This window comes from Mirounga angustirostris, unplaced genomic scaffold (assembly GCF_029215605.1).
Source record: "Mirounga angustirostris isolate CCGP_5_RB_7025 unplaced genomic scaffold, mMirAng1.0.hap1 SCAF_14, whole genome shotgun sequence".
In the NCBI taxonomy this organism is placed as follows: domain Eukaryota; kingdom Metazoa; phylum Chordata; class Mammalia; order Carnivora; family Phocidae; genus Mirounga; species Mirounga angustirostris.
Window position 1 is genome coordinate 13,283,788 of NW_026991722.1, and position 24,967 is coordinate 13,308,754.

The 24,967-nt window shown below is 46.3% G+C and overlaps 2 long non-coding RNA genes across 7 annotated transcripts in view; both read left to right on the top strand.

The window, feature by feature from the left end:
* The first annotated feature begins 1,302 nt into the window (after positions 1 to 1,302).
* On the top strand, positions 1,303 to 19,876 carry LOC123852536 (uncharacterized). Its single transcript, XR_006792911.3, has 3 exons — positions 1,303 to 1,502; positions 3,525 to 3,680; positions 16,340 to 19,876. It is a non-coding gene; the product is annotated as an uncharacterized LOC123852536 (long non-coding RNA).
* Positions 19,877 to 19,883: 7 nt separating this feature from the next.
* LOC123852537 (uncharacterized) overlaps positions 19,884 to 24,967 on the top strand; it is a 51,476-nt gene continuing 46,392 nt past the window's right edge. For 2 of the 6 annotated variants that reach the window (XR_008506994.1, XR_008507001.1), the window contains exons 1-4: positions 19,890 to 19,990; positions 23,744 to 23,842; positions 24,304 to 24,422; positions 24,591 to 24,743. This is a non-coding gene — a long non-coding RNA (uncharacterized LOC123852537). Of the gene's footprint in view, positions 19,991 to 20,196; positions 20,530 to 23,743; positions 23,843 to 24,285; positions 24,423 to 24,587; positions 24,744 to 24,967 lie in introns of all 6 variants that reach the window. The other 4 variants (XR_010407480.1, XR_008506996.2, XR_008506999.1 and 1 more) reach the window with 4 other exon arrangements.

Sequence of the window (24,967 nt, forward strand, 5' to 3'; positions counted from 1 at the left end):
CTTTGACTTTAATCTTCCTTACTCTTATGTTTAAGGAGTATCTCTTTTAAACAGCATATATCTGAACTTTATTTTTTGTCCCGTCTGATAATCTTCGTCTTTTCATCGGACTATTTAGTTCTTTTATATTTATAGTGATTACTGATATATTTGGATCTCTGTGCTATTTATTTGTTCTACTATCTTCTTGGTTTTGGCCTTTTACTTTTAAAAATGTTTTTCTTCTTTTTATCATTTCATTTCTCCCTTTTCCATTTATTTGTAAATTATGTGCAATAGGTCTTTGGTGGTTACTCTAGTGTTAGCATGCATACTCAACAAAACTTAATGACTTTGAGGTCCTATTAAGAAACGTAGAAAGCTTAAATTCCAGTCATGTGCGTCCCTATTTGTATGCTATTATTGCCTATTATTATTATTAGCCTTTTCCCCACAAATTAGATATTATTATCAATCAACAGGAATCATTTGTCTGTGGATGGGTACAGTGTGGAGAAGGTATAGAAACGATGAAGAAATTATAGGCATAAGGAAAGGGGCTAGCTGAGACTTATTAAGGGCTTTGAACTTTATCTTAAAACTAGGAAGCCCTGAAGGGTCATCAAGTGTCCATATGCTCACATTTGATTTTGAGAAAGCTTACTCCGGAATATGAAGAATGCAAAATGGAGACCTGAAGAAGAAAACCAATGGGTGCTCTTGTAGTAATCCCTGGGATGAATTAGAATTAGCAAGGTGGCATCAGGATGGAGAGAGTGACAACGTCTAGAAACCCCCCGGCTGCCCAATCCACTGGATTTCATGAGTGGCCGGATCCGGTGGGTGAATGGGAAGGGGAAGCCAGGGATTTCACAAGATTTCGGGTAGAAATCATGAAATATGGTGGGAAGATGAAGAGTTGAGTAGATAGGTTTCTCCTTAGGCTTGTGATGGAAACTGGAAGATTTATATGTCTCTGTAGAGACTCTATGAAGCCTTTCAGAAACGGCAGCTCCCTTCGGAAGACCTGTATCTTCAGAACCCTAGGCGCCAAAGCAAAATCCCTTGCTCAGAGACGGCCTTGGCCTCCAGGCAGAGATCGGGCGAGGGCTGGCGAATGGTTTCTGCGTTTGCTCCCTGCCTCAGCTTCGGCACGCTCGGACCGCTGCACCTCCTTCTGTGACCACCCGCGGCTTTTCGAGGCGGCGACGGACCTCACCCAGCGGGCGCTGGGGTGCACCGCGTCTGCGCAGAGCGCGGGCGGGGCTCCAGGCGTCGGCGGCGTCGGCGGCGTCGGCAGAGCGGCGAGGACGCGCCCGGTGCGCGCTCCTCGCGCGCGGCCCCGCCCCCGCCCCCGAGGCCGCCTGCGCGGTAGCCTCCCGGGCTGCCGCCGCGCTTTCCGCGAGCGCAGGCGTTGTTGGTCTTTCTTTACGAAAACGCACGTCCTGGAAGGAGGAGAGACTGCGGCAGAACTGAGTTCTGTTAGACGCAGTCATCGGAGGTTTTGCAATGCACCGAGAGCCGTAAGTACCAGGATATTCACTGAAGTTTGTCGGCGTCCTGAAAAGGCTGAGAGTTCTCAGTGCCAAATAGGGGAATGGACGGGATGTGGAACGCTACCGCGGATGGCACCGATGAGTTGTCTTCAGTTCTGTCAGGCTCAACACGTTTTCAGACAAATCCTTGTCAGCTTCCTTGAGGTATCAGTGACCCAAAAAAAAAAAAAAAAAAAAAGCAAGCCATGTACTTGAGGAGTACCGTGTGCTGGTCTAATACGCCACAAATTGTAAAATGATTACCACATGAAGCTAATGCACGTCTGTTACCTCGCCAGTTGCCCTTCTTTTGGTGTGGGGAGCACGCTTGAAACCCACTCTGTTAGCACATTTGAAATATACAGTACAGGGCGCCTGGGTGGCTCAGTTGGTTGGGCGACTGCCTTCCGCTCAGGTCATGATCCCGGGGTCCTGGGATCCAGCCCCGCATCGGGCTCCCTGCTCCGCGGGAAGCCTGCTTCTCCCTCTCCCGCTCCCCCTGCTTGTGTTCCCTCTCTCGCTGTGTCTCTCTCTGTCAAATAAATAAATAAAATCTAAAAAAAAAAAAAATACAGTACAGTCTTAGCAGCAGTCGCCAGCGCTGCATTAAATCCCCTGGAGCTTATCGACCTCATAGCCAAACGTCCACCCAAAGACCAGCTTCTCCCCGCCTCACCCGACCCCCAGCTCCTAGACCTCCATTCCCCTCCCAGCATTTCTGAGTTCCAATTTTTATGGATGAATAATATTCCATTATAGATAGGTCGTATTTCCTGTATCCTTTCATCCGTTGGTGGGCATACAGACTTCTACTCGTCCTTGGCTACTCTGTATAATGCCGCAGAGAACACGGGAGTGCAGAGATCTCGTAGACACAGATTTCATTTCCTTTGGATATTTACCCAGAAGTAGTATTGCTGAAGCATATGGTAGGATCGGTTTTTAATTTTTTGAGGAACTTCCATACTGTTTTTCGTAAAGGCTGTACCAATTTATACTCCCATCAACAAAGCACAACTTTCCCCTTGTCTCCATGTCCTTGCCAATACTTCTGACACCACTGTTTTACAGTAACAACTATTTTGCGATACCCCTCCTTTGTTGACCCAAAATTAAATTAATAGGTAATATATTTACCCAAGTGCATAATTTTTTTAAGTGAAGAATAATTGACATATAATCTATTAGTTTTAGGTGTACAACATAATGATTTGATATTTTTATATATTGCAAAATGATTACCACAGTAACTACTTAACATTCATCACCTTACATACTTTCAAAACAAATTCTTGTGATGAGAACTTTCAGATCTACCTTCTTAGCAACTTTCAAATATGCAATACAGTATTATTATTATTTTTGCAATACCGTATTATTAACTATAGTCACCATGCTGTACACCACTTCCCCATGAATTTTTTATTTTATAACTGGAAGCTTGTACCTTTTCACCACCAAGTGCATGATTTTTTTTTAAAAAAAATGGATATAATGGCCTGACTATAATATAAACAAGTTAAATAGAATAAAATCTTAAGTGTTTTTTACCCTTTTTGTGTCCAGCCAGGAAAACAGACCACTCTCAGTATTTCAAACAGAAGTAAATTAATCTAGGGAATTGGTTATAAAGGTTTGGGAAGGGCTGCGAGAGCATATAGAGGAAGGTAGGGTTATGCAGGATTAATAACTACAGGGACTCACTACTCCGTAGAGCTGGAGAAACAAAAGGGGAAAATGATGTCACCCAGAGCCTCCGATCGCAAGGTCACTGTGGCTGCCACCATGCATACCACACCATGCACACCGCACAACCCAGAAGACGGGGGAAATGGTGTCTCCCTGATTGCTTCCATCCCCCAGTGCCTCCCATTGGCAGACCCTCAGAGAAGCCAGATGGGAAGGAATCTGGAAGCTGTAACTTGGAGGTTTCTAGCCCCATAGGTGGAGAGCAGGTTCTGAGGGGGTGTACAGAGCCAACAGATAATCGTTTCAATTTGCAAATTTTAGGTACAACTACATTTGAAGATATAATGAAGAAGCCAGATGCTTGAATATGCATTTGAATAAGTGGGGATTTAATAGAAGACAAAGTTCCATTAAATGTTACAGACACTCTGTGTATCTGACTTTTGGGAAGAAAAGGCTGAATAAGTGTATTCCCAGGTATGTATAATCACTATGAATGCAATGACTACCATACGGATAGATCCAGGTGGTTGTAGCGGTGACTCCAATGTTATGGGTGCCTTTGCCATTGCTGATGAGATTTCCAAATGGTTGAGTTGACAATTCATGGTAAAAAGTGTAAACAGAACAAAACTCATGAGTTGCATTGTTATAAAATTCAGGGTACACTAAAATCATGCCAAAAAGCTTTGTGTTTATATGTCAAATGGAGTTAGGTCTTGAGCTGAAATCATTATGAACAGGGTTTTTCTGGGGGTTTTTTTTCCACCTGAATGAATATCCATCAGGACATTCCAAATTTCAGCTGGACTAAGCATTGCAGAAAATCCAATTTCCTGGTCTCTTCCCTTCTAAGTGCCCATTGCATATCTCCCACCCCTTCCTCTGACTCCCCATTATTGTAACAACTAAAAATGCCTTTGCAGATTTTCAGCCCTCTCCTGAGCAGCAGTACTGCTCTTAAGACCACAGATGTAGTTGTATATTTTTGATACGGAAATATGAGATAGTTAATAGAAATTAGGTTATAGAATGGCATTATAGTATAGTATTATACAGTTGCCTTTCGTTATTTTAGGAAGTATTTATACATGCATAGGAGAAATGGATTGGCATGTATAAACCAAAGTGTTAACAGTGGTTATCCCTGTTGTTGGAATTTGAGGAATAATTTTTTTTTTGTTTAAAATGCATTCAAGGTAAAAAAAAAAAAAAAGGAAGAAGAAGAAGATGGTGATGTCCGTCAGGCACATCAGTGAGGATCCTTCTTGGCTCATAGGATCAGTCAGACCCCCTACATCTGTCAGTGGGGACTGGCCCAAGTACCTGGTGTAAGCACTTGCTCAGACAAACTCTGGAGATATGCCACCTCCTTCCTGCACACAAACCATTCTTTGGTGCTCACCGTTCCTTAGGAATGGTGAACAGAGCGTTTCCTTCCTTCTGTTGGTTCAAAGTGTGTCATGCTAATTTTTGGCTTCATAGCACAGCATTTTCTTTAAGAATAGGAGCCCCCTGAACTCACTGTCATGCCTGCACCATAAATCTCAGGCAGAAATCCCCAAACTAAGAGACTGGGTCCCAAGCTTGGAAAACCATTTCCCATCCATGGACCAAAATGGAGGCATCAGCAAGATACAACAAGTTCAGTGGGTTGCAAGCTAGATGCTGTGGCAGGCCTGGCACTGTGGGCCCTGCCAAGAAAACCAAGGAGGGATGATTGGATAGGAGTGCCCCTGTGTTGGCAGGTCCCAGAATTTTCCAGATGACTGCCCACTGGGATTTAACCTAACACACTGTCTCCAATCCAAGCTGCCAGCCTCCAAGACCTCTGTCCTGCCCCGGGCCTTGTGTGTGGATCACCAGGCAGGGTGTGGGTGTACCTGACACACACACGTCTCCCAGACCTGAATGCCTGGGCCAAGACAAGGGATAGTTTCCAGATGTGGGCCTCACATCTGGGCCAGCCATCAGGAGGCTGCTTATTTGAACAAAGACTGTAAGTACTCAAAGAGCCCCGAGGTCCAGAGAAGGCTGCCAAGAGCTGGCGAGCAGATGAGTGTAGAACAGACCTTAATTTATGGTTCCAGGAGAGGAAGAAAGCCGTGCTTTGTGGTCCTGCATTGATACGTGTGAAGCAAGGTATTCCGCTCCTTCAGGATAGGCAACGGCTTCATTCACGGGATTAAAATCAGGGGCTTAGATTCTAGGATGAGCAGAATTCTGGACTGAGTGTGGACTTCCATTTTCAGTGTCCCACCTCGACCTTGCCCCCCTTTCAGCATCATCTCATAACTTATATTCTGTGGAAACATGTTGGGAATAGAAGACCTTACGATTTTATAGCTCAGTGGGCCTTTTTAGCTCATTGTCCTCACCAGACACACACTTCCTTTTATACATACCTGTCCCTGTGCCTTGAGCATTTTACCCACTTGATAGGAGGAACTGAGATGAATCGATCTGTTTGCAGTCATCTTTGGAGGAGGTGATCGAGATTAGTGCAACTTGGAGCAGATTTGTACCCTCCTACAAAGTGGAGAAGTGCACTCCTCTGGCTGAATTGTGTTGGGCTAAATTGTGTATGTCCCCCTCATTCATATGTTGAAGCCCTAACCCCCAGTACCTCGGAATGTGACTGTATTTGGAGATAGGGGCTCTAAAGAGGCCATTAAATTAAAATGAGGTCGGTAGGAGGGGCTCTAATCCCATATGATGTGTCCTCATAAGAAGAGATTGTGCCCAGACACATGCAGAGGGAAGACTATGCAAGGACACAGGGAGAAGGCGGCCATCTCTCTACAAGAGAAAGGCCTCAGAAAGAACCCACCCTGATGACCCCTGGATCTCAGACTTCCAGCCTCCAGGAATGTGAGAGAATCAGTTTCGGTTAAGTCACCCCGTCTGTGGTACTTTGTTATGGCAGCTGGAACGAACTAAGATTTTGGCGGGGGGTGGGGAGGGGGGTGGACTGAGCTGCCCAGTTCAGTGGGAGACCAAGGACCAGGCTGGCAGTGAGGCTGGGCAGCACCACGAGGAGCCCTGGGTGCAGGTGTGAGCCCCAGGAGGTTTGTAGTTTATTTTCCAGTTGGTACTTTTATTATCCTCACACTGTCAGGACGGTTCTGTTAAGTGTCACTGCCTGGCCTCTGCTTTGTGTGGGACATTGAGAAGGTGTGGGACATTGAGAGGGGCCCAGAGGGCAGTTATGCCACGGGGCCTCAAGTCCAGACTCAGGAAGGGGCCAGAGCGTGCCCACTGGCAGGGGCAGCATCCTTAGGGCCTCAGAAATAGTTGGTGGGTCTTTTGAGAACAAGTTTCCTTCAGTGATGCTGGCGCAAACTATTACCACTTGGATTGCAGGTAGAATATAAATGCTTCTAGCCATGCTCACTCTAGGGAAGTTATTTAACCCCCCTGGTCCTGGTTTTGGGCTGTGAAATAGGGATAAGCGTCCCTTCATAGAGCATTATAAGGATTAAATGAGACAGCATATGGAAAGGCCATAGAAGTATGTTGCACTTTCTCTTTTTCACCAAGTGTTTCTTGAGTACCTACTATGTGCCAGATACCATCTTATGCTTTGAGCATATAATAGAAAATAAGAGAAAAAATGTCCCTGTCCCACAGAACTTACATTGTAGAGAGGGAGCAACTATAAAGGAAATGGATGTGAAAAGTGATTCTAGAAGGAAAAGGGGTCCACTGGGTCAAAGGCTGCTGCAACGTCAAGGTAAGCAGAGGAAAGTACCCATGCGCAGGTGCTTGCATTTCATTCAGCAGACCCCAGTGAGGTGGAAGGCAGAGCTGAGCCCTGGACTAAGGAGACATTGCAAAGGCTGATGCTTCCTGGAGAAAGGGCTGGAAAAATCTGCTTGTTGGCCCAGGGAAATAATTAGGAAGCTTATTTATGCCCAGGATCCTGAGTGAAGAAAAAAAAAAACTCCTGTTTAAAAATAAAATGAGTTTGGCGGCTCCTCAAAATGTTAAACACAGAATTGCCATATGACCCAGCAACCCCACTCTGAGGTGTAGACTTCAAAACACTGAAAGCAGGGTCTCAGGCTGATCCCTGTACAATGTTCACAGCAGCTCTGTTCACAACAGCCCAAAGGTGGGAACAGCCCATCGGCAGATGACTGAATCACCTACCTGTGGTAGATGCAGACATTAGTGAACCTTAACACGGAATGGAATTCTGATACATGCTTAATGGGGATGAACCTGGAAAACACCATGCTAAGCAGCATGAACTAACACAAAAGGGCAAATACTGCATGACTGCACTTACATGAGCAATGCAGAGTCGTCCAGTGCCCAGGAATAGAAAGTAGAACAGGGGTTATCAGGGGCTGGGGGCAGGTGGGGCGTTACTGTTTACTGGGTACAGAGTTTCTGTTTGGGATGATGAAAAGTTCTGGAAATGGACAGTGGCCATGGTTAATGCTGCTAGATCGTGCGCTTTAGAATAAAAAAAAAAATGGTAAATTTTATGTTCTGTATATTTTACCACGATAAAAAAGAAAGAAAGTTATTTGCTCCAGGTCATAGAGCTAGGGGAGCTGAGCGCTGAGCCTGGCACCCGGGGGCCCTCTCTCTCTCAGGAGAGTGCGTGCTGCTCACCGAGGCCGGAAGTTACGGTGGCAGCAGGACCACCTGCGAGGGGAAGACAGCAAGCACCTCTCCTCCTCCAGTTTCTTGCTCAGCCCTGTTTCTTGCGACTGCCTCTCTTGTCTTCCCTTTAAATCGTATTTGCTAGCACTTGGTGGGCTTTGAGGAGTAATTAACTCAGGCCGCGCTGTGCGCTGGCACGTGCCCTGGGGCCAGGCTGCGGGGACTCAGATCTCAGCTCTGCCACTCACTGGGGGGTACTCTGGGGCAAGTTTCTTAGGCTCTCTACCCTTGTTTTCCCACCTGTGAGAAGCGGGTAAGAGCAGAGGGGTGGTTGTGGACACAAAGTGAAGTCGCACATGGGATGTGCCTGGAGCAGCGGCTGGTACCGGGCGGCGGGGCGGGTGTTTTCCTTGTCAGGACAGCACCGGGGCTGCGGGGGCTGCCTTAAGAGGGAGGGTCTGTGGCCCGCATTCAGGCTCGCTGAACTCTTCGAAGCCTTTTGCCGGATTCTTAAAGCCTCGGGACTCTTCTCGAGACCGTCAGAGCCAGGAAGAAAGAAACGTTGCCCATGCACATCCTTACCTCCTCGGCGGCTTGGAATGATCTCTCCGTTTCTGTAGGAAGTCGTTTATAAATGACTGGGTCGTGATGAGTGCAGTCTAAGATCACTGCAAGTGTGCCCCCGAGGTTCCGCGCTCCTAAGCTAAGCGGGTCTCCTTTCATCCAGCAGTGCTGCCCCCTGCGGGCAGTTCGCACACTGCAGCCCAGGTCACACGAGCCCGCAGGGGGGCTGGGGAGGCGTGCGGAGGCCTGATGGTATTAGGTTTCCCTTGACATAAGCCCACTCCTGATTCTGTTCTCTCTAAATGGATTTGTGAGATACTTACAGCGCTCCTGTTCCCATGAAATGAGGCTTAACAAAAAGAAAAGAAAAAGGCAGCCAGCTTCTGATAACCCAAGGAGACACAGCCCCCATGTGTGACTCGGGGCAGGTCGTGGGTGTCGGTCAGCAAATGGGCTCCTAGAGGCCTAGGATGTGCTCGCTCTCCTGAAGAATATCCTATTTCCACACTTTTTGAACCAATGACTCAAAATCCAGAGGCACAAACAGTGAGACTAATATGTTCTATGTTTTTTTTTTTTTTTTAATTTGACAGAGAACACAGCGAGAGGGGGAACACAAGCAGGGGGAGTAGGAGAGGGAGAAGCAGGCTTCCCACTGAGCAGGGAGCCCGATGCGGGGCTCGATCCCAGGACCCTGGGATCATGACCTGAGCCGAAGGCAGACGATTAACGACTGAGCCACCCAGGTGCCCCTGTTCTATGTTTTTAAAACCTTTTGCTCACAAAGCAAAAAACAACTACTCTACACTAAATTTTGGAATGAAGAATGGAAATGAAGAGTGGGAAAATAGTTTTATAACTCATATGACAAAAAAGACCTACTCTTCCTAATACATAAAGAGCTCCTAGAAATAGGAAGGAAGGAAAAGCAGAGGAGAGGAGAGGATGGACTAGAAAAAATTGGGGCCACATTCACAGAAGGCAACCCTGAAATACCATTTTCACCTACTGAATTGCAAAAATTCTCATGTTTAATACCACTCTCTGTTGGAAGGTCTGTGGAAGGACAGGCACCCCAGAAAAAATGTTACTGGGGATGTAACCTGGTATATCCATTATTACAAATTACAATATATCCAAAATTACAAATATATAGGGGCGCCTGGGTGGCTCAGTCATTTGAGCGGCCAACTCTTGATTTTGGCTTAGGTTGTGATCTCAGGGTCCTGGGATCAAGCCCCATGTCAGGCTCCACCCTCAGTGCACACAGTCTGCTTAAGATTCTCTCCCTCTCTCTCTGCCCCTTCGCCCTCTTCGCAGAGTCTCTCTCTCTCTCAAATAAATAAATCTTAATAAATAAATAAACAACACCCTCTCCCCCCAAATTACAAATATATAATTCCACTACTGAGAATTTATCCTATAGCTTCAGGCATGCACAGAGGACATTCATCGCATGGAGATTATTCATTGGAACACTGTTTTGCTGCCTCCCCGGGATGAGTGCTATGCTGTGAAAAAAACAGATGTGCTCTCAGTATTGACATGGGAAGAGCTCTACTATATTTTGTTAAGAAAAATAAGCAAGGTTCAGGACAGTGTATATAATCTACTACCTTTTTATCTAAAGGGGTGGAAGATAAGAATTTATATTTTTGTTTCCTTGGTTTTGCAAAACAAAACTGAATAGAAAAAAAATGCTTCACAAGGTTACCTGTGGAGCCCCTGGACTGACTGGGATAAAGCTTGGAGTTATCCATTCTCCTTTCAGACTTCCCACTCTCCCCTTTCTGTATATTGATTGTTGAAAGGATGAAGGTGTTACCAATGTACACTTAAATAAATACATTCTTGGGGCGCCTGGGTGGCTCAGTTAAGCGTCTGCCTTCGGCTCAAGTCATGATCCCGGGGTCCTGGGCCATCGGGCTCCCATGTCGGGCTCCCTGTTCAAAGGGAGTCTGCTTCTCCCTCTCCTTCTGCCCCTCCCCCTGTCATGCTCTCTCTCTCTCTCTCTCAAATAAATAAATAAATAAAATCTTTAAAAATAAATATATTCTTATTTTGGGCAGGTAGGGAAGATTCTCCTATACTACAGCAAGAGAATAAATAGTCCAATATATCTGAGATTCAATGCAGTAATATGTATGGGCACAAAGATTTAACTGCAATGGTCCTGATCACATATTGTTTAAATGGGAAAATTCCAAACTCTTGGAATGTTAAATGTCCAACATCAGGGGATGATGACATATCCATAGGACAGTGATGCATCCATAGGACAGACTACTCAGAGCTAATTCAAATATCATGAAGTATATGTATTGACATGGAAAGCTGGCCATTTAGTATAGAGTGCGAAAGCAAACAACATATTTGTATATATGATCTGATACAATATTTGTAAAATATATAAATACAGAAGTAAGTAGGGGCATCTGAGTGGCTCAGTCAGTTAAGTGCCCAGCATCCAACTCTTGGTTTTGGCTCAGGTCATGATCTCAGGGCTGTGGGATTCAGCCCTGAGTCGGGCTCTGCACTTAGTGGGGAGTCTCCTTCCCAACTCCCTCTCCCTCTGCCCCTCCCCCTGCTCATGCTCTCTCTCTCTCTCTCTCTCTCTCTCAAATAAATAAATAAATCCTTTACACACACACACACATGCATATACAGAGTAAACTCTGTAAGGTTAATATACCAAAATATCATCAGTGGTCATAGCTAGATAGTAGATCAGGATCCATTTTAATTTTTGTCTTTTACTTATCTGATTTTCTGATATTATGTATTAATAATATAGGTAAAGTTAATTAAAAATAATCCTCCAGCTGTATATATGAAAATATAGTTTTAAATAATGGGATCAGTAGCATATATCCTGTTATAGTACCTGGTTTTTCACCTCGAGCTCTCATCATCCTTATCTTTCCCTGACAACAAATACATTTCGGGGAAACCAAGTGGTGGGACTAAAATGATTTTATGTTTGTTTGTTTTCAGTTTTTTTCTCAGTTGGATCTTCTGATTTTTCTACTGTCAACTTTTATTATTTATGTAATTAGGAAATAATAAACACTTTTAAAAAGAAGTGCTTTTATCTAATAGGTGGTTTTGAAAGCTCTTTTTGCAGATTATTTTCACACAATGTATGCAAAACCTGGCAGAGCCATGATAACTGTATATGGAGAAACAGACTCGGGAGGTTTTGAGGTTTGCTAGGAGTTACCAAGCCAATAAAGTGAAGCTGTGTCTGGGCCGAGTTGTCTAACATGTGGTCCAGGGATGCTCATTCTCCCTGCCACACACATTCCCAGAATCCTCCTGGACCTCGGGAAGGCTTGGACTCAGTTCCTGCTCCACTAGAAAAGTGGACAAGGTCATCTACAGTGCCCAGTAAAAGTCCACAAAAGGAAAGGCTAACCAACAAGGGAAGCATCCCTGGGAAGACACTTGCTTGAGGGCCCCATACTGAATGGCAATGAAAGTCACAAGAATTCTCTTTCCACTTTTCCATGACTATGTTTACCACTTAATGTGGGAAGATTCACAAATATTTCTAGAGAAAATTATTTCCATTAAAATAAAAAAAAATTAGATTTTCCCCATGTATAGATTTTTAAAAATTGTATTAAAGGGTAAACTTACTGAAGGTAAAACTATTTTTACCTCTGTATTTCAGTGCTTAGTTATCCCAAAGATACTCAGTAGATCTTGGATGGTTGTGATAAATGGATGGATGGATGGATGGATGATTGTTTGAGATGCACTAATTGGAAGCGGGAAGGAAGGAAGGAAAAGGGAGGGAGGAAGAAAAGAAGGAGAGAAAGAAGGAAGGGAGACTGCTTGGGTTGGTTGGATAGATGAAGGGAAGGTTGGTTAGGATGGAAGAAAAGATGGTTGATTGGCTGGCTGGGTGTGATGGAATAATGGGTGAAAGGATAGATTGATGGATGGAATGGATGGCTGAAGCTGGAGTTGATTTTAGAGTATAACAAACTCTCAAGTACTGTGGGCTGCTTCAGCTTAGGGACAGAGATGTTGCTGACATAATTTTCTTCTCTTCTGGGAAAGATGGAAATATCTCAGCTTTTTATGCCGTCTCATTAACAGCTGCCAAGACATATGTGGGGCTCTCAACTGTCATCCTTCCTCTTCACATCCGTAGGAGGGCAGAGAGAGTTAATAGGCTGAATTGAGGAGACACGAGAGTTAGCATCTTAATTTTACAGGTGGGGTAACTAACTGAACCCTTGCAAATAATGTCCAAGCTACTAGAGACCTTATAAAATACCAGGCATTTAAAAATAAAATTGTAAACCATAGAAATGAACAAAAGAAGAGAAAGAGGAGGGTCATTAAAGTCATTCAGTGGGCTGGGACAGGTCTCCCCACTGTGGTTACTGCGAAGGCTAAATTGCAGTGTGTAGTGCCATCTGCCCTGGTATTCTTCTGTCACTCCTGAGAGCTTTTTATTCCACTTTATTTTAGGAATGCCAGAAGGTGGGTTTCTAATTCTATTCCTCTCTAGTTCTTTTTATAGTACTCAGATCTGGGCGAATATCAGTACTATAAAAGTATGTCCTCTTTTTTTGTATTTTAAATCAGCCAGAAGTTTAATATCTTGAATTTCCTGCTTCCTTGGAATTCATCACCTGCTGTTTGCAGTGCCAGTTGCATCTGCATGGTTTTCTGAGCACAGGTCTGCCTGCCAGGCCATTAGCAAGGCCATGGACAGATCACACACTTGGGTGTTTTTAGATTCTGTCACTTTAATGCGAGTGAAGTGCTCCAGGCTGCCTGCAACCCCTCCCAGTGTTTGTGAGACAACTGAGCTGGAGGCAGGGGTCCATTTAGAAAGTGCCAGGAAGCCGCAGAAAGTTCTCAAGCACATTTGCCTATGAGGAGGACAGCGAGTCGTGGCCCTGAGTTTGTTGGGGTCTTTTTCTCTGTGCCTCTTAAAAAAGAAAAAAAAGTACATTCTCCTAAAGGCATTGACTAAGGTGCTATAGCAGGAGCTGCCTGAGCCCCACTCACACACTCATCTTTCCTGGTTCAATGCTGACAGGCTTGAATTCCAACTGCCGACACCTCGTTTTTGTGTCCTGAGAACTTTCTCTTGACCTGGAGCCCCCCTTCGCCGCCTGTGCAGCAGGCCTGAGTGCTAGGGAACTGAAGCCCCGGGGAGCAGCCTCCCCAGCTCCCTTGCCCCAGGCGGGATGACTGTGACGTGTATGTTCTTCATTGGCTTCCAGAGTTTTCTGAGCACTTCACTTTTTTGTGTTTTAATTTCCGGTTTCTTCATCCAGGGAGATGAAATCCCATAGTCCCTTGCTAATTTCTGCAGTTTCATTTTCGTCTGTGTGGGGGTGCCTTTCTCTGTATTTATATTGCCCAGGAATCCCAACCACTGGATTCTGAAGAATTGTGTCTTCTGTTCGGAAAAAGAATCTCAGCCAGTGTCTCTTTGAGGATGCCACTCTCAGTCTTTCTAGTCTTGCCTGAAATTCCTGTTAAGGATATGACAGTTCTTGTTATTTAATCCTCCATGTCTCATAGACTTTCTTTAATATTCTCCATCTGCTGGCTCCTTCTTCCAATTTACAGACTCCTTTAGCTGTGTCCAAGTGCTGCTTAGCCCCATCTACTGAGTGTTTCATTGAAACGATCCCACTTTTCATTTCTAGAAGTTCTGTTTGGCTCTTCTTCAAATCCATTGGCTGTATTTATCCTCATTAGTTAGTCTCTCTTCTGTGGTTTTTGTTTTAAACATATTACCTTATGCACTCTACCTGAACATTTTGTTATCTGAAAGCTATGTTTAGCGTGGACATTGACTTTTACTCATGGTGACTGTGTCCTTTAGTGCTTAATAATTTTTTATTTTTATTGTAAGCTTGTCTTCCACCGGGATGATCTTGTTTTGTTCTGTCTCATTCTCTGTGGGAATCCTGTGCAGTTTGGAACACAAAAGTGTCCCTCCACAATTGTTTTATTTTTGCTATTGCCAAGTTCCTTGGGGATAGTCAAAGCAGCTAAAAAAGTCACCGCCTCTGTGTAGCCTGCTTGGATCCCTTTTCCTCAGCTGAGCCTTGGAACTTCTCTGCTTGCCTAGCTCCTTGTACACATCTCTGTGGCATCCCAGACAGCACTCTGTTTTGAGACCATGTATCTGTTTCCTCAATGACTCTAGAAGGCCCTCAACACTCATCAGGTCTAGCACAGAACTCATAAATGTTTGCTGAATGAATGAACTTGGAGAAATAAGTCCTCAGAGCCTCAGCTTCTTTGAATGGGAGGTTATCTTCTATCCTTATCTCATGGGATTTGGGGAGATCATAGACCTTCAAGGTCACAAGGTGCTTTAATTCAACCCATAAGATCACTGCATCAAATCTTTAAGTCCCTGCATAAGCTAATTAACTAAGGGGCCCTCACAAGCTGTGAAGCACGGACACAGGCACGTCACCGTGGTTCCCCACTGTCCCACTGCTACCCAGTCCTGGCCACTGGTTGACCATCCAGGATTATCTGCTTTCTTGGTGCTTGGTGAGCCAGGAATGGTTGCGATGGAAGATCCATCATGTAGTAACAGTTTCAGACTTTTCTGAGACCTAAACAAGGCTGTACTGAGGCTGATTGCCTCGGGCTTGTCTTGGACTTATAATCCTTCAAAATCCAATGGCAATAGCCAAGAAAGCAGCTGTGTCCACCCTAAATGCCCGCTGTCTGGTCCTCATTTTCCCAGGCTGCCTGAGCACGCTTTGAGAGTGCTGACCTTGACAACCCCCCCCCCCCCCCCCCCCCCGGGGCCGGTTTGTTCTCACTGCAAGGTCAGAGGCACAGCCTGAACTGTAGGTGTGGTTGAATTTTGACTTGAATTCCAGTTAAAGGTAGAGTTGCATTTGATACTCAACATTCTATACATGAAATATAAGCTACCTCAGAACAATGGAAATTCTTGATAATGGCAAAGCAAACCATTTTGGGTTTGTATTGTACCTTTTCTTTTCTACTCAAGCATTTTGTAGTGGGGAAAAAAGGACTGGGATTGCAGTGTTTTTTAGTGGTTCCAACTAGCTATCTTCCTCTGCCCCCTAGTGGCCTCATGACAAATTGTAAGACCCTTCATGTTTCTTCTCAATTTCCCTAGTTGCTTGTATTCTTACAGTTTTTGTTATTGTTCATGAAAAAGAAAGATTTTTCTTAAACTTACCACAACCTCAGAGTTCCCTATGCTAAAAATGAAATTAATGAAGTATAATTTTACTAGAAAACATGTGTGCAGTGAGAGGCATTGAGAACCTAGAATTTAGGAAGTGATTCTCTCTTATTCCCCTACAGGCTGCCTCCATGGCCATCTACCTTTGGTGTCAATACTTTCTGGGGCAGCTGTTTTCCACTCTGGGACCCCTTGTTTGACAGCTCCATTTGAACCAGCATGAAATGTTCACTCCCTCCCCAGCTGCATTCTAGAACCTAGAACCTCCCAAGTCAGACCTAAGCCTGCCTTCTGGTGTTTGTGGTGGGGTTATCTAGTTCCCACCCTGGACTCCTGTCCAGGCCAAGAACAGCACCTTCCTCATATGCCTTGGCTCCCAGCACCCACCTCCTCCTGCCTGTGCTCTCAACATAGCACTAGTATGGTGGAACCCCGAGACAATTGGATCCTAGACATGAACATGGTATTCACAGGGTGGTCGGACCAACACCAAGCATAGTTGTTTCTGGTGACGTACAGACCACGCAAACCATGTCTTTATTTATGCCACTAAGCCTGCGTTAGTTCCCTTACCAAACGCAGAATCTGATCAGCTCCTATTGAGCTAGCTGCCTCCCAGCACCCTCCGGTCATCTTCACATGTATAGTGGCCAAGGAAAGCTTTTCTCATTCTTCCCTCATAACAGTGGCTTCTTTGTTCAATATAGCCATGGTAACTTTATTTTTATCTCTGTTTTTTTGCCAGGACACTGGATCATAATCTGACAATAAGGAGAAATTCCAACCTGGAGGATTTGACCACAGAGGAAAGAACGTCCTGAGAGTTCTCTTTCAGAAAGAATGAAGGGATGTCCCCGGGGCCAAGAATCAAAAGTTATGTTCTTGACCTCCACCCTCTCTGGCTGTCATGCTCCTTGTCAGTGACATGGAATTTACTTCACCATGCTCTTGTAGTACTATAGGAAGGGGAGAGGGCTTTCCAGAGAAGAGAAAGCCTCCTCTCCTTCTAATCTTCAATGGATAGCTGAAAGATACTGTACAATTTCAGGAACTTTTCCCATAAAACCGCACTGACTTTCAGGAAATTAGCTCTCCTGTCACTAGCTAGTGGGAACCTCAGTTCACCACTCACTGGTGTGTAAGAAACACTATGTTTTTAATTTTCCCTAAATCCAGTTCTAAATCTCTGTTAGTTTCCTAGGGCTGCCATAATGAAGTGCCACAGACTGGGTGGCTTATACAATAGAAATGTCTCACAGTTCTGGAGTTCATAGTGTTCTCCCCATGTGCCTATTTCTGTGTCCAAATTTCCCTTCTTATAAGGACACAGTCATATAGGGCCCACCCTAGTGACTTCATTTTGACTTGTGACTTAACTTTTTTAACTTCATAACTTCATAAAGACTTCATTTCCAAATAAGATCACATTCTGTAATACTAGAGGTTAGGACTTCAAAATATCTTTTTTCGAGGGGACACAGTTCAACGCGTAGCAATTTCCATCCTGCCAAGTTAGCAGGAAACCCAATCTTGACTAACATTAGCTCCCTCTCCACCATACCCACATACTCTCCAGCCCAGAACTGAGCTTCTGATGTTTTTGGCCAACCCTAAGCACCTGGGAGATCCCCGTCTTTCATCGTTCCTGCTTGCTACTGAGTGCCCAAGCTTGCATGGTGTCTCCGAGTCAGAAGCTAACCAGCCGTGCTCTGCTTGAAGGCCCAAAACTCTTTGTCATCACTGGCAATTCCAGTGTCCAGGGAGTCGGCTGGGCAACCTGGCACCCTCCATAGGCATCCTTTCTGAATACTGGCACTTCACCAGGGACCTGGGGTCTTGCTAGTCTTGACCCCATCAACCTCTTTCCTTGTACTTCTTAAAGCCCCTAAAGGTATCTCCTCAGGTGGTCCCAGAAGAAACAGAGCCATGACATTAAGCAGATTTATCTTCAGACCTTCCCTGAGGAGAGGTCACTCAGAGCCTTGCTTACTTACATGAAATGGAGAGAGGGGGAAAAACATTAGATGAATGACAAAGCTTGTATATCAGTGGATTGTCCTGCCATGCTTCTAACTGTATGCCCAACAAATAAGCCATAGGCCAATTCGCCAAGAGAAACCTAGCTGGCTGGGAACCTCAGCCCTGAACATGGTCTCCCACTTCTCTTCCACACTCAGTTCCTACTGATGCTTGCCTACCTGAGCAGGTGTTGCTGGGACCTGCAGGTGGCTAAGTGTGAGTGAGTTTTGCTGGGGTCTCCAAAGTCAGAGTCACCTACTGGGAATTGGACACAGAGGGCAGAGCTAGAACCAGAAAGGGACAGTTTAAGAAGAAGTTGAGGGGTCTGTAGTCTCTCCTGAAGAAGAAAAAAGTGACCGTATGTTTGGGCAGGGGCACTGTGGTATAAGAAATATATTTGGTCTTTGTCTCCAGTTCCTGTCACAGAGCTCCTAAAACCTGGGAATTTCCTGAGTTACAGGGATGGCTTTTGTTATAAAGAGCTCCTTCATAAAGAGCTTCTTGTGGTCTCACCTGAGTTTATGCTAATAAGGTAACTTAAAATGGAGTTCCTAGATAGCCTAAGGATGTTTTTGGTCCTAGAAAGACCGAGGAGGATGGGCTCCATCACCAGAAAAAACTAGTGGTTAGAGGGTTGGAACTTCCAGCCCCACCTACCAGCCACCCGGAAGGGTAGTAGGGCCTGGAGATTAAGCTCTGTAAAAACTCTTGATGGGAGAGATTTGATGAGCTTCCGGATTGGTGAACACCCAGAGAGGCCATGGGAGCTCTGCACCCCAGCCCCCATACCTTGCTCTGTGCATCTCCTCCCTCTGGCTGTTCCCGAGTTTCATCCTTTATAATAAACCTGGTAAAAGAAGTGTCTCCCTGAGTTCTGTGAGCAGTTCTAGCAAATTATTCAATCTGAGGAGGGGGCTGTGGGAACCCCTGATTCATAGCTGGTCAGTCCGAAGCATGGGTGGCCTAGGACTTGAGACTGGTGTCTGAAGTGGGGCAGTCTTGAGACTGAGCCCTCAGATCTGTAGAATCTGACGCTAACTCCAGGTTGTCGGTCGTCAGACTTGAATTCAGTCGTAGGGCACTCATGTGGCATCCGGAGGGTTGGAAAAATCATTGGTATGGAAAAAACCTAGGCATGTGTTGTCAGAGTGTTCTGGGTAAAAATAGTCCAGGCTCACCCTGACCCCAAAAGGCCAAGAGGAGCAGACTGGTGGATTGAGGTATCCCTGTGCTTGAGATAGAATTGTGTGGAGGACAGAGAGGGTCCCTCTGGGGCCCCTAAGGCTCTGATGGCCCTTGTCACTTAGGTCCACAGGGACAGAGACTCCTTTTTTCTTTCACTGTCTGTGAGATTCCTGGCACTGAGGAAAGTCCACAGAGAATGGTAGCTCCATATGAGGCAGCCCAGCAGCTGACAGGATAGAAGGCAGAACCACACCACAAGAATACCTTGTAGGGACACAGCTCGGCTCAAGGAGGCCAAGAGCACCAAATCAGAAGTAGTAAGTGCCCTTAAGGACGGCTTGCAGCGCATTTGTACGTGTGTGTGTGCGCGCACACACGGAGCTTAACGCACATGCGTCTCAAAAGTTGAAAATGCAGCAGATGAATCAAAAGAAATTGTAGTCATTGTGAGATTGGAATTAGTGCCCTGGAAGATTAAGCGCAAGAACTGTCTCATTAACCAATTTGCTGGATTCAAAACACCCCAGATCTGTTGTATTTCTCTGTGCCCATAGGAGTAACTAGAAAATATATTTTTTTAACGGTGGCTTTTACAACTACGTCAAGAGAACATCAGATACCTGGGAAGAAATCTAACAAAGGATGTTCGAGGCTTCTGCAGTGAGAACTATAACACATCACTGAAAAAAATTAAAGGAGACCTGAGCAAATGGATGGATCTGCAAAGTTCATGGAAAGGAGACCTCAATATTGTTAAAATGTCATTTATTCGAAATTGTTTTATAGATCTGAAGTAATCTCAATTAAGATACCAAGATTTTTATGTAATTGGCAAGCTGATTCTAAACATTCATTGGGAAATCCTCCCCTTAAGAGTACATAAGAGTTTTAATTATTCCAAAATCTCATCAACCCTTGGCATTGTCTGTCTTTTGATTTTATCTTGTTTTATTTAATTTTATTTTATATTACAGGGATATTTATCATTTTGTATGGGAATTCCTAAGGGGAGTAAATCTGTGGTAAATCCCTCCAGGGGTGGATGGAGAGGGTACCCATCCTGAGTGCGCATTCTCTTTGTTTCTGCAGATGGACGATGGCGGAGTTCAGGGTGAGCTGTCCAAGAGACCGTGTGTCACACAGCAAGTGAGAGATTTGAGGTGAGGGATTGGGAGTCCTGAGTGGGTGAAAGGTGAGTGGCAGGGTATTGCCTTAACATGCCTTCCATTTCCCTGGGGCCTCTTCTGCCAAGAGATGCCACCACCCACTCAAAGTTCTCAAACCCAGAAAGTACTGATGACAGATGTTTCCATGAGTGATTCTCAGCTGGGTGAGTGTTGGTGTGGCAAGGGATAGAGCTTTTTCCAACTACATGTGTGCCCTTCTTTTCCTCCAAAGATCCTTGATCAGCCACTTAGAATCATCACCCTTTCTCAGAGCCCCATGGAACCTGGTGGGAAAGCCATTCGCCCAGGCGTGTTGGGACAGCAAAATGACTGAGAACCAAGGCCCACATGGGTGATCTCAGTGACTCCCAAAATGTGGCTTTCTCAAGGCTCCAGGAGAATTAGAATGCCAGTAAACCCACCTGTGGCATCCACTGACATTGAACCCAAGGATGGCTTCCCGGATTGCTAAGAAACTCCCCCGTTGTCTTTGGCTTCTCCAAAATGAAGAAATTGGGGTGAAGTAGCTCTCGGTGTCTGTTTCCTGCAAGCATTCTCTGACAAGGTCTCTGTCTGGTGTGAGTCTTGTGAAACAACTTGAGAGTGTTACACAGTCCGAGACATTAAGCTTAAGATGATTTAAAAAATTCTGTACATTGTCAAGCTTTTCATTGTCCTACGTGTATTTTTCAGAATATTTTATCTCTTCTCAGTAACACCTTTCTGTACTAACTTCTAGGAAAACAACTGCAAGGTGATAATATGTAAGTGATTCATAAACTGCAGGGTACTACATAAATATTGGCGCCTCCACAATAAGGTGCCTTCAACTTACAACTTGGTGAAGGAAACTAATGCGCGAACCCTCGTGCTTTCCTGTGTCAGTCTCCAAGTTCAAGCCAGCTATGCACTGAAATTTAGTTTAAGTGAATACCAGAGAGAGAGGATTCAGGGAGGGTGAAGAAACCGTGATGAGGATCCTCAGTGCTTCTTGGAGGCACTGAAATGTGAAATAACCTTTGGAAAGCCTGCGAGGTGACTTGGTATTTTTCCACCCCACTGAAGCTGAAAGGTTAATGAGTTTGCCGTGTATGTAAGAACCAGACCTACAGTTTAGACGTGAGGGCTGGATGCCCCACACTCCCAGCTCCGGAGCAGAAGTGGGATGGGGGGGTACTCTCTCTTTGTGGGGGTTACCCACCCACAGGGGCAGAGCTCCGGGAGAGGCTCCCTTGCACGTGTCTTTCCAGCCCCTACCTTTGACCCCCTGTCACCCCCAAGGATATGCCTCTGTGGTGTTTGGCCCAGGGGCGCCTTCCAGGCCCTGCGCAGGTCCCGCCGCTCTTCCTGCTGGTGACCGCAGTGGGTGCCACGCTGGCACTGGCGTTCCTTTCTGGCTCGTCCTTGTCAGCGCTGCCGCCCTCCCTCACAGACGTGGAAATTCTGAGAAGAAGCGTCCATTTACCGGGGATGCGGCCTCGCCCTCCAGACTGGCTGGCTCTGGGATGGGGCAGCCCTGCCAGGCTCGTCCTCTCTGCTCCGAGCGAGGCTCCAGAGGTGAATGAATCTGTCAGAATGTGCTCTTCGGGGAAAACCAGTGCTCTGGTTTTCAGCCTCCTGTGAAAGCTGATGCTTGAGTCCTTCCCAGCCCCGGAGCTGATAAAGGAACTCGCCATTTTCTTCTCTTGGCCTGCAGGAACTACGATTGTCCACGCTGGCTGCACAGTAGAATCACCCAGGGTGCTTTAAAAAATACTCGTGTAGGTCCTACCCCCAGGCCAGTTAAATCCGACTCTGTCAGGGTGAGCTTCTGGCATGAGTGTGTTTGAATCCTCCCCAGCGGCTCTGGCGGGCGGCCGGCGGTAAGAAGCACGGTGGGCAAAGTACCCCAACGGCTCTGAGAACACAGGGCCCATCAAAAACGCTGTGCCAATCCCCACTGCCCCCAAAGCGCTGTTGAGGATGCGTTGTCATTACCCTTCAGGTTCCCAGAGTGGCTATCCTAAGCCACTGTCATGTCGTCATGCTCCCTCCTCTGCCCTGACCTCTGACCTGCCCAGCACATGATCCAGCCCCTCGCCCACCGAGTCCAACTCCAGATGCCCACCTTGGCCCCAGCCTCTGTCTCTTGTCCCAACGCTGTACTCGGGTTTGTGGAGCCTCAGTAGATGCACAGCACGGGGCTCAGGACAAAGCCAACCCTACATCTTCCTCATCAAGCCCTTCCCTCCACCTCGCCCTTCTGGGGTGGGGTCTCCAGCGAAAAGGCCCCTCACCCCTCACGCCCGGCCAACGTGGACATGCCCGGCCCATGGCGCTCACCGCCCGGGTCTGTAGCAATGCTGACGCTGTGTGGGCTTGAAGAACACAACTCCCAGGGTGGGGCCATGGCCTCCTCTCCTTCTACCTGCAGGTGCCCTATCTCAGGGCATGTGCACATCAGAGTTGTCTAAGGGAATGGCATCTGGCTCCCTGGCTCCACGGCTCCAGGCATCACTGCGAGGGACGCCGACATGAATCAGAGCAGGTTCTAGAATCAGTAGTCAGTTTGTGGTGCAGGCTCATCAAGGATGAGCCCCTTCCATAACTGATCAACACAGGGATCACTGGTGCAAGTACGCCAGGGGGGCCCTACCATGGCTGGATCTCTTGGCTCCCCACAGAGGCTCCCCCCCGCCCCCGGTTGTTTCTGAGAGCAATCAGGGTATTGTCACAGGAGTTCCTGGGAAAGACCCTGCTCTGGGTTGAACTGTGCTCCTCGCTAAATTCATATGTTCGAGTCCTACCCCTCCGTACTTCAGAATGTGACCTTACTTGGAAATAGGGTCTTTGCCGATATAATTACTTTAAGATGAGGTCGTTCCTGGATTAGAGTAGACCTCAATCCAACTGGTGTCTTTATAAGAAGAGGGAAATTGGACACAGAGACCCAGACACCCAGGGAGAAGACCCTGTGACAAGGGCAGAGACTGGAGCACCGCAGCTGCAAGCCAAGGAGCACCAAGGATCACGGACAGCCCCCGGGAGCTGGAAGAGGCAAGGAAAGGTCCTCTCCCTCGTGTTTCAGAGGGAACACGGCCCTGCCGACACCTGACTTCTGATTTCTAGATTCCAGAGCTAGGAGAGGATGAGCCACCTGGCTTGTGGTACTTTGTCATGGCAGCCCTGGGAAACCACGACAAGAGTTCACCCCCAGCCCAGCTGTCAGTTTCTCTCTGAGTGCATTTCTAGGGGTTCAGATGCTCCACATGTCAGCAACCGAAACCCCATCTAATTGGCTGGAGCAGCTAGGGGATTTTTTTTTTCTGTATCTTAAGTTGCTTGATAGAAAGAGATACCCCTGTCAATAGTTATCATCAGATGAGTATATGAGCCTGGGGAATTATACACGGGGATACGTGTTGCTGGGGCAGGCGGGAACGGCCTTATAATCCCAGACAGAAGACTCTGCCTTTCATCTAAAAGTGTGCATTCAGCTTACTTCATAGCTTTCCTAGAACAAAACGGTTCTGTACACCTGTGTCTTGGAAGTAGATTTTGCAGTGGATGCAGCTTCAAACATGACGTACCAGGTTGAGCCACTTGAGGCGAAAAGCCTCTCAGCAGTTCTTGGAATCCAGTATCTTCTTCCAAGATTTCAAAATTCTTAGAGCTGAGTTGTAGCCGGGGCATCCAGTGTGTGTGTGTGTGTGTGTGACAGTTTAATATAGCCTTGGTAAAATTTGTAAAATAGTCTGGAATTTTGTCTTCAAACAGTAACTCACCAATTCTTTTTGCAGTTCACTTCTTGAGCATTGTCACCAAGGTCTATCCAGGTGGAAAAGCAGCTGAAATCAGAACACTCCTCAACGTGACCTCACCACAGAGCCACAAAAATGGTAAATTCCTGTGAGGCCAGACACCAGATACCCCAGCCTTGCAGACACTGGTGCTGTTGGGGAGAGAACCACAGGCTCTTGCTTGGGTTTCTCTCTCGAGGGAAAAAAAGCCACAAGGAGTCCTGGATGCTCAGCTCAATCAAGTTCAATGGGCATGTGTTAGATGCTAATCGATACTCAATTTTGCCACCAGGGAGGGTGCTGTTTTGAGCAGTTGCATGTCTATAGGAAATAACAGAGTGATTTATTTTTATGTTGAAAACTTCAATATTTGATATGCATTCTATCAATATGGCCTCCTCCCCCCACCGCGCCTGCCTCTAATGTTTAATTGTAATGAATTGTAGTTGCAATAAATTGAACCAATTGACATTGAAAAATGAGATAAAAAAAAAAAGAGGTAGAAAAGCATATCCTTTGTGGTCAATGTTAATCTTGCAAAGGATTTTTTTTTCTGTAAGGCCTGCCAAGAGCAGAGAAGATGAGGATAGAAAGCGATTCACTGAATCAGCAGCTCCAGGGAGGTCAGAAAGAGATGGAATCGGCCCTGCACGTTTGGCAAAGAGAAGAGAATGGAGAGGTTGGCTGGAGGGCCCCAGAAATGCATCCTGGGAGATGTGAATGAGGAGTGTGTGTGACCAAGGGGTGGTCAGGAGGATGGGTTGGGTGCCATGTGGCTTTGGGAGGGAGGGTCATCTGGGCCTCCTACGATGTGACCCCCACCCTCTCACACCTTGGCTCCCAGCAGGGCCCCTTCCCTGTCCTGGCTTAGCTTCCTATTCCAGACACAACATTCTGTGCTCCCTTCAAGTCAATAACCTCTTCAAGATGTGGCTGTTCTCGACCCACTGCACTTCTGCATGACCTGTCAGAGCCTGGAAGGATGTGTGGGACCCACCTGGTAAGGAGACTGCATCAGTGGGGTCACTCCCCTGGGGCCCCCAGCACCATGTTCACCAGACTAAGAAAGCTGGGGCTACAGGATGCTGTCAGAACTAAATCTCCCGAGACTTTCTCAAATAATCATGGCCTGGAATTATCCCAAGCATTTTGTGATTCCCCTCATGCCCCCGCTCCTTGGCCTTCAAAGAGCCCCCAGTGATGGAGAAGGGAGTCACTTATGTA